Below are 8,843 nucleotides of genomic sequence, written 5' to 3' on the forward strand. Positions count from 1 at the left end.
CTCTTGAGTGCATGTATTTAACATGCAGGGAACCAGCCCTGACTCCTTGATCTGGGTCTTCCAGCCTCTAGAGCCTCGAGGACATCCATTTCCGTTATTTACGCGCCCAGTGCCTGGGGTCTGATGATGGAAGCTGACACCGAGGGCGTCACCACGTGCGGGGTGATGTCAGTGGAAGAATCCCATGGCGAGGGCCTGCCTGAGGACCACGCACGCCCGGGCCCTCCCCGCCCCCTGCCTGCAGCCCTGCGCCTGGGAGCGGAGCTGGTGCATCGCGTGCCCGACGTCGTGGAAGTTGGTCTCCCGCTCATCATGCTGCAGCAGGGAGGGCAGGTTGGGCGTAGGCTTGGTGAAGTTGGCCACCATGGCCACGATGGCGATCTGGCAGCTCCCATCGTGCTGTAGGCAGCCCGGCTGCAGGCCGAAGCAGGCCGCGTGCCCGGACTTCCCCACCCTGCGGAGGGACGTGGATGGGGCCCCGCTTCCACAGAGGAGCCCCGGCCCACGGCCAACAGGTTCCCCCACGCACGCACCGAGGATAGAGGTCAGGTAGAACTTGCCGATGGATGACCTTGCCCGAGGCCGCGTCCCAGACCGTTTAGAGCCTCACGTCTTAGTGACACATGCTGGTGCCCTCCTCCAGGTCGAAGGTCAGCCCCAGCAGCTCCTGGGAGATGCCCAGCAGCCCGCGTGTGAGCGCCTGCATGGGGAAAGCCTCATTGAGCAGGTACTGGTTCACGTGGTAGCGCGTCTCCTCCCCCTGTTTCATGTAGTAGCGCAGGTCCCAGGCGTTGATGGGGCCGTCCAAGTGCAGGCCCCGCCTCTGGCACTCGGCCTTCTTTAGCTCCAGGATCACGGCCGCTCCTGCTCCCCGAGGGGCTTCAGCTTCTGGGCCAGCTCACCTGCGGGCGGAGGGGAGAGGCTCGGCTACGTCCCTGGGGCGGCCCCCCAGCCACCCCCGACCCCGCGCCCCTCGAGGCAGAATGAAGGGTCTGGGAAGGTGACCCCCAAGGGCTGACACAGTGGGATCTCAGGCAGCACCACGTCCGGTCAAGGTACGCCTGACCCCATCCCCACTGGGACTCGGGGAGGCGGTGTTACCTAGGACAGTGGCCACCACCTGGCTGGTCTTGTCCACGTTCATCTCCAGCACGGAGTCGGCATGCGTGCGGAACCCCAGCAGGCGGGACTTCAGGGCCTGCAGCCTCACCAGCTCCCTGAGGATCACGCAGTTCTCCTGGAACCCAGAGACGGAAGGCGCTGGGGACCGAGGGCCACGCCCTCCCCGCGGGCCCCGGGCCAGGTCTCTGCAGGCGGGCAGGGCTCCCAGGCCACTGGCGGGTACAGCCAATCCCCTCCCTCCTCCTCCTGGCCCGGATTTCTAGACACTTTGGTGCTGTCCTAACACGTGGTCTTTATTAACACAGGTCCTTTTGGAACCAGAAACGGCATGAACGTGATGGGCTCTAAGGCCAAGGGCAGGAAGAAATGCGGCCAGTCTTTCCAGGAGCCACCAAGGGGCCTCCGCGGGCTCAACAAGACAAACACGGCTGCGTGCAGACAGTGGCTCAACCCCACGGCGCCCGAACACCCAGCCCCTGGACGGTGAGACACCTGTTGCTGCAGGTGGCCCGTGGCTCACTGATGAGGCCCGGCCCCAGGCATACGCCACCTTCTCTGGGGCCACCTCTCCGGTCTGCAGTGGGGTTCTCCTGGGAGCCCCCAGTCACCACAGGACCAGCGTGGCCTGTCTGTAGCCCAAGAAGGTGGGGACACAAGACTGTCCCCCGTGCCCCCCGCATCACCCGCGAGGCCGAGCGAGCACCAGTGGTGTCTGCGGGGAAGATGAAGGGCTCACGCACAGCCCCCATCTACAGAAGCACAGACTGCAGCCACCTGCGCTATGGAACAAACACAAGTGTCCGTGCAGGACCCGATGTCTGACTGTCAAGGCCATGCCCGGGCCACAGTGAGAAGGTGCATCCCCCATGCAAGCCACAGAGAGGGGATGGGGGGGCCATCTGCGATTCTGAGCTCATCGGGCATCACCCCAGAGGGAGAGGGAGAGGGAGAGAGGTAGACAGAAGTACAGAGGGAGAGAAAGAGAGAGGGAGGGAGAGACGTCTCTCCCTTCCCTGGGGGTTCTCTAGTGCAGCCAAGGCTGAAAACCACTGCATTTTGGGAGATGGGTCCTCGTGGAAGAGTTAAATAGTAGCTCATGGCATTATCGACACATACTAAAAAGGCCCCAAATCTTGGGGAGTCAGGGAGGGGAGTGTCGGCTGCCTCGTAAACGAGGAGAGATTGGGCATCAGGGGAGGTGCCTGTGCAGCCTGCGCCCAGGGCCCCGCAGACTTCATCTCCTAGCGGTGGTCCTGGGCTGGAAGTCAGCGGGGAGGTCAGGCTGTCCAAGCATCAACGTTGACTTCAGGGCTGATCTAAAAGGCGCCTGGTGTTTGTTGAAGCAGAGAAAAGAGAAAGCAGTAGGGAGAGGATGGGAGTGGGAGGGGGAGGGAGCCCCCCTCCTCAGCACTTCTACCGCTCTCCCTCTCTCTCTCCCTTTCTCCCTCTCTCCCTCTACCTCGCTGCCTCTCCCTCTCGCTCCATCTCTCCCCCTGCCTCTCTCCCTCCCTCTCTCCCTGTTCTTCTCTCTCTCTCCCTCTTTCCCTCCCCCTCTCCCTCTCCCCCTTTCCCTCTCCCTCTCCCCTTCTCCCTCTCTCCCTTCCTCTCTCCCTGTCCCTGTTTCCCTGTTCTGGTCTCCCTCTCCCTCTCTCCCTCTCCCTTGTCTCTGCCTCTCCCTCCATCTCTCCTTCTCTGAGAGGGAGTGAGGGTGAGGGAGAGATGGAGGGAGAGGGAGTGACAGAGGGAGGAAGAGGGAGAGAGGAAGGGAAAGGGCGAGGGAAGGAGAGGGGGAGACGGAGGGAGGGTGAGAGAGGGAGAGTCGGAGGAGAGAGGGAGAGGGAGGGAAGAAGAGACCATATTCCCTCTCCCGGTCTCCCGGTCTCCCTGTCTCTCTCTCTCTCTCTCTCTCTCTCTCTCTCTCTCTCTCTCTCTCTCTCTCTCTCTCTCCCCCCCCACCTCTCTCTCTCTCTCTCCCCCTCTCCCTCTGTCCCTCTCTCTCTCATCCTCTCTCCCTCTCCCTCCATCTCTCCCTCTCCCTCTCTCCCTCTCCCTTATCTCTGCCTCTCCCTCCATCTCTCCCTATGTGGGAAGGAGTGAGGGAGATGGAACATGGAGAGAGAGGGAGAGTTGGTGGAAGAGGGAGAGGGAGGAGAAGGAGAGAGGGAGGGAGAGAGGGAGGGAGAGAGGGAGAGACGTCTTCGCTCCCTCCCTCTATCCCTCTCTCCCTTTCCCCCCTCTCCCTCCCTCTCCCCCCTCCCTCTCCTGCTCTCCCTGTCCCTCTTTCCCTTTCCCTCTCCCTCCACCTCCTTCCGTCTCTGGAGAGGGAAGGAGGTGGAGGGAGAGGGAGAGGGAAAGAGGGAGAGGGAGGGCGGAACAGGGAAACAGGGACAGGGAGAGAGGGAGGGAGAGGGAGAGAAGGAGGACAGAGGGAGAGGGAGGGAGGAAGAGACCTCTTTCCCTCTCCCTCTCCCCCCCCTCCCTCTCCTCTCCATATCTCTCTCCCTCTCTTCCTCTCCCTCCCTCTCCCTCCATCTCTCCCTCTCCCTCTCTCCCTCTCCCTTGTCTCTGCCTCTCCATCTCTCCGTCTCTGGGAGGGAGTGAGGGAGATGGAGAGATGGAGGGAGCGGGAGAGTTGGAGGGAGAGGGAGAGGGAGGAGAAGGAGGGAGGGAGAGGGATAGAGGGAGGGAGAGGGGGAGAGGGAGGGAGAGAGGGATAGAGGGAGGGAGGGAGAGAGGGATAAAGGGAGGGAGGGAGAGACGTCTTTTGCTCCCTCCCTCTATCCCTCTCTCCCTCTCCTCCCTCTCTCTCTCTCTCCCCCCCTCCTGCTCTCTCTCCCTGTCCCTCCACCTCCTTCCCTCTCCAGAGAGGGAAGGAGGTGGAGGGACAGGGAGAGGGAAAGAGGTAGAGGGAGGGCGTGCGGAACAGGCAAACAGGGACAGGGAGAGAGGAAGGGAGAGAGGGACAGGGAAGAGGGACGGGGGAGGCGGGAAGAGGGAGGGGGGAGGCGGGAGAGAGACGGGGGAGACGGAGGAGGTAGAGGGAGGGGGAGGGGAGAGGGAGAGGGATGTGGGAGAGCGAGGGGGAGACGGAGGTGGAGAGGGAGTTGGGAGAGGGACGGGGAGGGGGGAAGAGGGGGAGGGAGAAAGGGAAAGAGAGAGACGCAGAGGAAAGAGGGAGAGGGAAGGGGGGGACAGAGGGAGAGGGAGAGAGGGAGGGGGAGAGGGACGAGAGGAAGCAGGGAGAAAAGAGAGAAAGAACACACCATGTACATTTCTGTCAAATGACACCGGAGATCCTTACACAACCAGGAGAAAATAACACAGCGAGGCTCTTTCTCAGCTGGAACTGGAACTGCAGATGGGGCCAAACACCACCAGGGTGGCCACACATGTCCAGCTGCCGCCCCAGCCCCCTGAGTCTGGTCACCAGGGCTCTGAGTGTTTGCTCCAGGGACCTGGGGTTCACCCTGTCACCCTGGAGGTCGGGCCTAGACAGCAGGGCCCCGGGCTGGACACATGGGGGGAAAAGCATCCCCACAGGACAGCTTGTGCGAGCCGATTCAGCTGCGAGATTCTAGAGGCCCGGGATCACCCTGTGGCCCATGAAACCCAGGAGCCAGGAGGGTCTTGCATCGGGATTCCTGTCCGTTGGACTGTAACGTTTGTGTAAGGAATCTTGGAAACAGTGGTAACAAGAGTGAATTTGAACGAGCTTTAGGATATTATGGACCACTCCGAAGTGTGTGGGTTGCTACAAACCCTCCCGGCTTCGCTCTTGTTGAAAATGAAGATCCCCGAGATGCAGCGGATGCTGTCTGAGAACTAGACGGGAGAACACTCTGGCTGCCGAGTAAGAGTGGACCTGTCCAATGGGGAAAGGAGAAGTCGAGATCGTGGCCGCCTCCTTCTTGGGGTCGTCGCCCTCGAGATGATTATCGGAGGAGGAGTCCTCCCCCTCACCACAGATCTCCAAGACAGAGAAGCTTCTCCTGCAGCCAGAGCAGGTCCCTTTAGTAGATATAGGAGAAGAGAGAGATCACTGTCCCAGGAGAGAAATCGCAAGCCCTCCCGATCTTTTTCTAGGTCTCCTAGCCGATCCAGGTCAAATGAAAGGAAATAGCAGACCACTTTGCAAGAGGAGTGGTGCACAGGAAATAACTTCATTTGACAGGAGTATGTACAGAAAATTCAAGTTTCGTTTGAGACTTCCGAAGCTTGATGCACTTTTTAAATGTTTTAGCTGTTCACATTTGTTTGTCTCTTGGGACGGTGACACATAAAGGTGTCATTCTCTATGGTTTGAAATGGGTCATGTGAGGCATGTAATATGAAGAATTGTTTCTTTACAATGTTCTCTTAAGCAAAATTGAATTTGCTTTGAATTTTTGGTCTTGCCTAGACTGAGAATAAAACTCTAACTCCTGCCCACCTAAAGTGTGATGTTTATTATTATGGAAACAACACTGGCAAACATTGAAAAGACTTTCTGTAGCTGGGATATGGTATGCAGCTGTAGTTAAGCAAGCAGTCTTTAAAAGGTGCTGTGAACACAAGCCAGCAGGTAGAAGTGAAAGCCGCACCCTTACCCTAGATTAGAGGTTTAAGAATTCCACTAGTCTTCACACTGGACAAGAGGTTGTCCAGTGAGTTTAGAATCTAAGAAGTTTCAAGGAAGTTAGTTTCCCTTTGAGTTAGGTCATAAGTCCCCTCTGTGATTGCTGTACAGGAATACATAGCTCTTTGTAATGTTTTCTGGAAGTTGAGATGATCAAGATACCAATGTCTTGCCAGATGAAGGGTATATTGTAGAGCTGAACTTTGAGTTACTGTGCAGTTTTTTTTTTCATGCTGTCATTTGTAATATGTTTTGTGAGACTCCTTGGGATTAAAGTTTTGGTTCCAAAAGGAACAAAGAAAAAAAAAAAAGGATCCACTTGCCAATGCAGGGGACACGGGTCCGAGCCCTGGTCCGGGAAGATCCCATGTGCCGCAGATCGACTAAGCCCGTGGGCCACAACTATTGAGCCTGCGCTCTAGATCCTGGGAGCCACAACTAGTGAGCCCCCATGCCACAACTACAGAAGCCCGCACAGCTAGAGCCCGTGCTCCGAAACAAAAGAAGCCACTGTAATGAGAAGCACGTGCCCGCAACAAAGAGGAGCCCCTGCTCGCCGCAACTAGAGAAAGCCCGTGTGCAGCAATGAAGACCCAACGCAGCAAAAATAAATAAATAAATAAAAGACGATACTGGCCAGGTGATCAAGGGTAAAATTGTTTGTCACAAGTCCCGTTGATGGGGTGTATCCTTGATGTGTGTATCCTTGATGGTGTGTATCCTTGATGATGTGACCTGAGGAGAATGACATTTTTATCTGTGTCTGGATCTTCCGCCCCAAACCCCATAACTCCAGCCCAGCCATATGAAAAACATCAGAAAACCAACAGACAAACAAATTGAGGGACAAAATACCTGACCAGTCCTCCTCAAAACTTTCAAGGTATCAAAACCCAGGGACGTCTGAGAAATGTCACAGCCCAGAGGAGACTGGGACAGAAAAAGGATGTTAGGGGAAAGCTAGGGAAATTCTAGTAAAGTGTGGACTTTAGTTAATAATAACGTATCCATCTCGGTTCCTTAGTTGGATAAGCATGTCGTACTAACGTACTAAAGTACTAACGTGTTGGAAATAGGGGTACTGGGTCGGGGGTCCACAGCACTCTGCACACTCTGTACAGATCTTTGCAACTTTTTTGTAACTCTAAGCTATTCTAAAATTAAGCAACTACTAAACAGAGATAAAAATGTTATTTCCCTGATTTGAACATGCCTGAGTTTGTTTTCATGGTCACATTTGTGCTATGTGGATGTGTCTTGGAATCAGTAGCAAAGGAGAGTTGCCAGCCCCTGGGAAGATGCGGCTGGTTTGCAGGTGGCTTGCTCTGGAGCTGAAGACCACGGTGGGAAGTCTGCAGCCTCGGGCTGCACTTAGAACCATGGGAGGGGATGAGCCAGCTCAGTTAGGGATGGAACCTATAAATAAAACTCTCTTTCTTTTCCATTATGGCTTATCACAGGATATTGAATATAGTTCCCTGTGCTAGACAGTAGGACCTTGTAGCTTATCCATCCTATATTTAATAGTTTGCGTCTGCTAACCCCAAACTCCCAATCCAACCCTCCCTCCCTCTTTCTCCCCCTTGGCAACCACAAGTCTGTTCTCTATGTCTGTGAGTCTGTTTTTGTTTCGTAGACAAGTTCATTTGTGTCGTATTTTAGATTTCACATATAAGAGAGATCATATATGTGTCTTTCTCTTCTGACTTACTTCACTTAGTATGATAATCTCTAGGTCCATCCACGACATTGCTGCAAATAGCATTATTTCATTCTTTTTATGGCTGAATATATTCCATTGTATATATGTACCACATCTTCTTTATCCATTCATCCATCAGTGGACATTTAGGTAGCTTCCACATCTTGCCTATTATAAATAGTGATGCAATGAACATTGGGGTGCATGTATCTTTTCTTCCTTTCTTTCTTTCTTTCTTTCTTTCTTTCTTTATTTCTTTTCTTTCTTTCCTTTCTTTCTTTCTCTTTCTTTCTTTCTTTCTTTCTTTCTTTCTTTCTTTCTTTCTTTCTTTCTTTCTTTCTTTCTTTCTCTTTCTTTTCTTTCTTTGTTTTTCTTTCTTTCTCTCTTTCTTTATTTTTTTGTCACACAGCATGTGGGATCTTAGTTCCCTGGCCAGAGATGGAACCCATGCTCCCTGTTCCGGAAGCACAGTCTTAACCACTAGACCACCAGGGAAATCCCAGGGGTGTATGTATATTTTTGAATTAAGAGTTTTCTCCAGATCTATGCCCAGGAGTGGAATTGCGGGACCCTATGGCAGCTGTATCTGTTCTCTGCACGTCTCACATCAACCACCTGCACTCTACTGCTTGCTCTCAACGTCATCTTCGGGAGCACAACCTGCGACAGGGACCTTGACAAGAAGAAATGGCTCAGGGAAAAGCTACCTGCACAGGGAGGAGATAGAGGCCATCGACCCTGGGGTGCGGCGGGGAGAGTGGGCACAGAGATTTGTCATTTCATCCCTGATACTCAGCCCTCCTGGCTGCCCCACTCTAGGTCACCTCGGGATACAGAAGTGACCCGGTTAGAGTCCCAGCCTGTGCAGGAATCTAGGGGCACCAGCGGGTCTGAATAATATTAGTGCAGGGTCTCCCCCATGGCACTGGGGTTATTTGGGGCGGGTCATTCTCTGCTGGGGGCCCTTCCTGGGCACTGTGTGGGGTTCAGCAGCATCCCTGTCCCCACCCATTTGATTCCAGGGGCCCCTCCCCCCCAGTTGTGACAACCACAGATTTTCCCCAGACATCACCGAAGAACTGGGTGAGACGGAAGCAGGATGGCCCTGGGTGAGGAGCTGTGTTGAAGCAGCTGTGTTGAAGCAACCAGCCTGGCTTAGGGCAAGTTCTGCCCCAGTCCCGTCAGAGCCTGCATTTAGAACTGCCCCTTCCTCTCCCACCTCCCATGCCCTGCAGTGGTCTCCGAGACATCATCCCCATGTAACAAATCACACCTTCTCAGTTTACTGTCCCCAGCACCTAGAAGAGTGTCTGCTATGTAGTAGATGCTTCCTAAATACTTGCTGAATAAAGGAGTTGAATAAAGGGATGAGTGGATGAATGAATGAAGGTTACCATGGAAGGA

The 8,843-nt window shown here is 54.6% G+C and overlaps 2 pseudogenes; one reads left to right on the forward strand and one right to left on the reverse strand.

The window, feature by feature from the left end:
- Positions 1–1,871, reverse strand: LOC132427701 (thimet oligopeptidase-like; annotated as a pseudogene).
- Positions 1,872–1,903: 32 nt separating this feature from the next.
- On the forward strand, positions 1,904–5,823 carry LOC132427702 (serine/arginine-rich splicing factor 3 pseudogene; annotated as a pseudogene).
- The last annotated feature ends 3,020 nt before the right edge of the window (positions 5,824–8,843 follow it).

This window comes from Delphinus delphis, chromosome 6 (assembly GCF_949987515.2).
Source record: "Delphinus delphis chromosome 6, mDelDel1.2, whole genome shotgun sequence".
In the NCBI taxonomy this organism is placed as follows: Eukaryota; Metazoa; Chordata; class Mammalia; order Artiodactyla; family Delphinidae; genus Delphinus; species Delphinus delphis.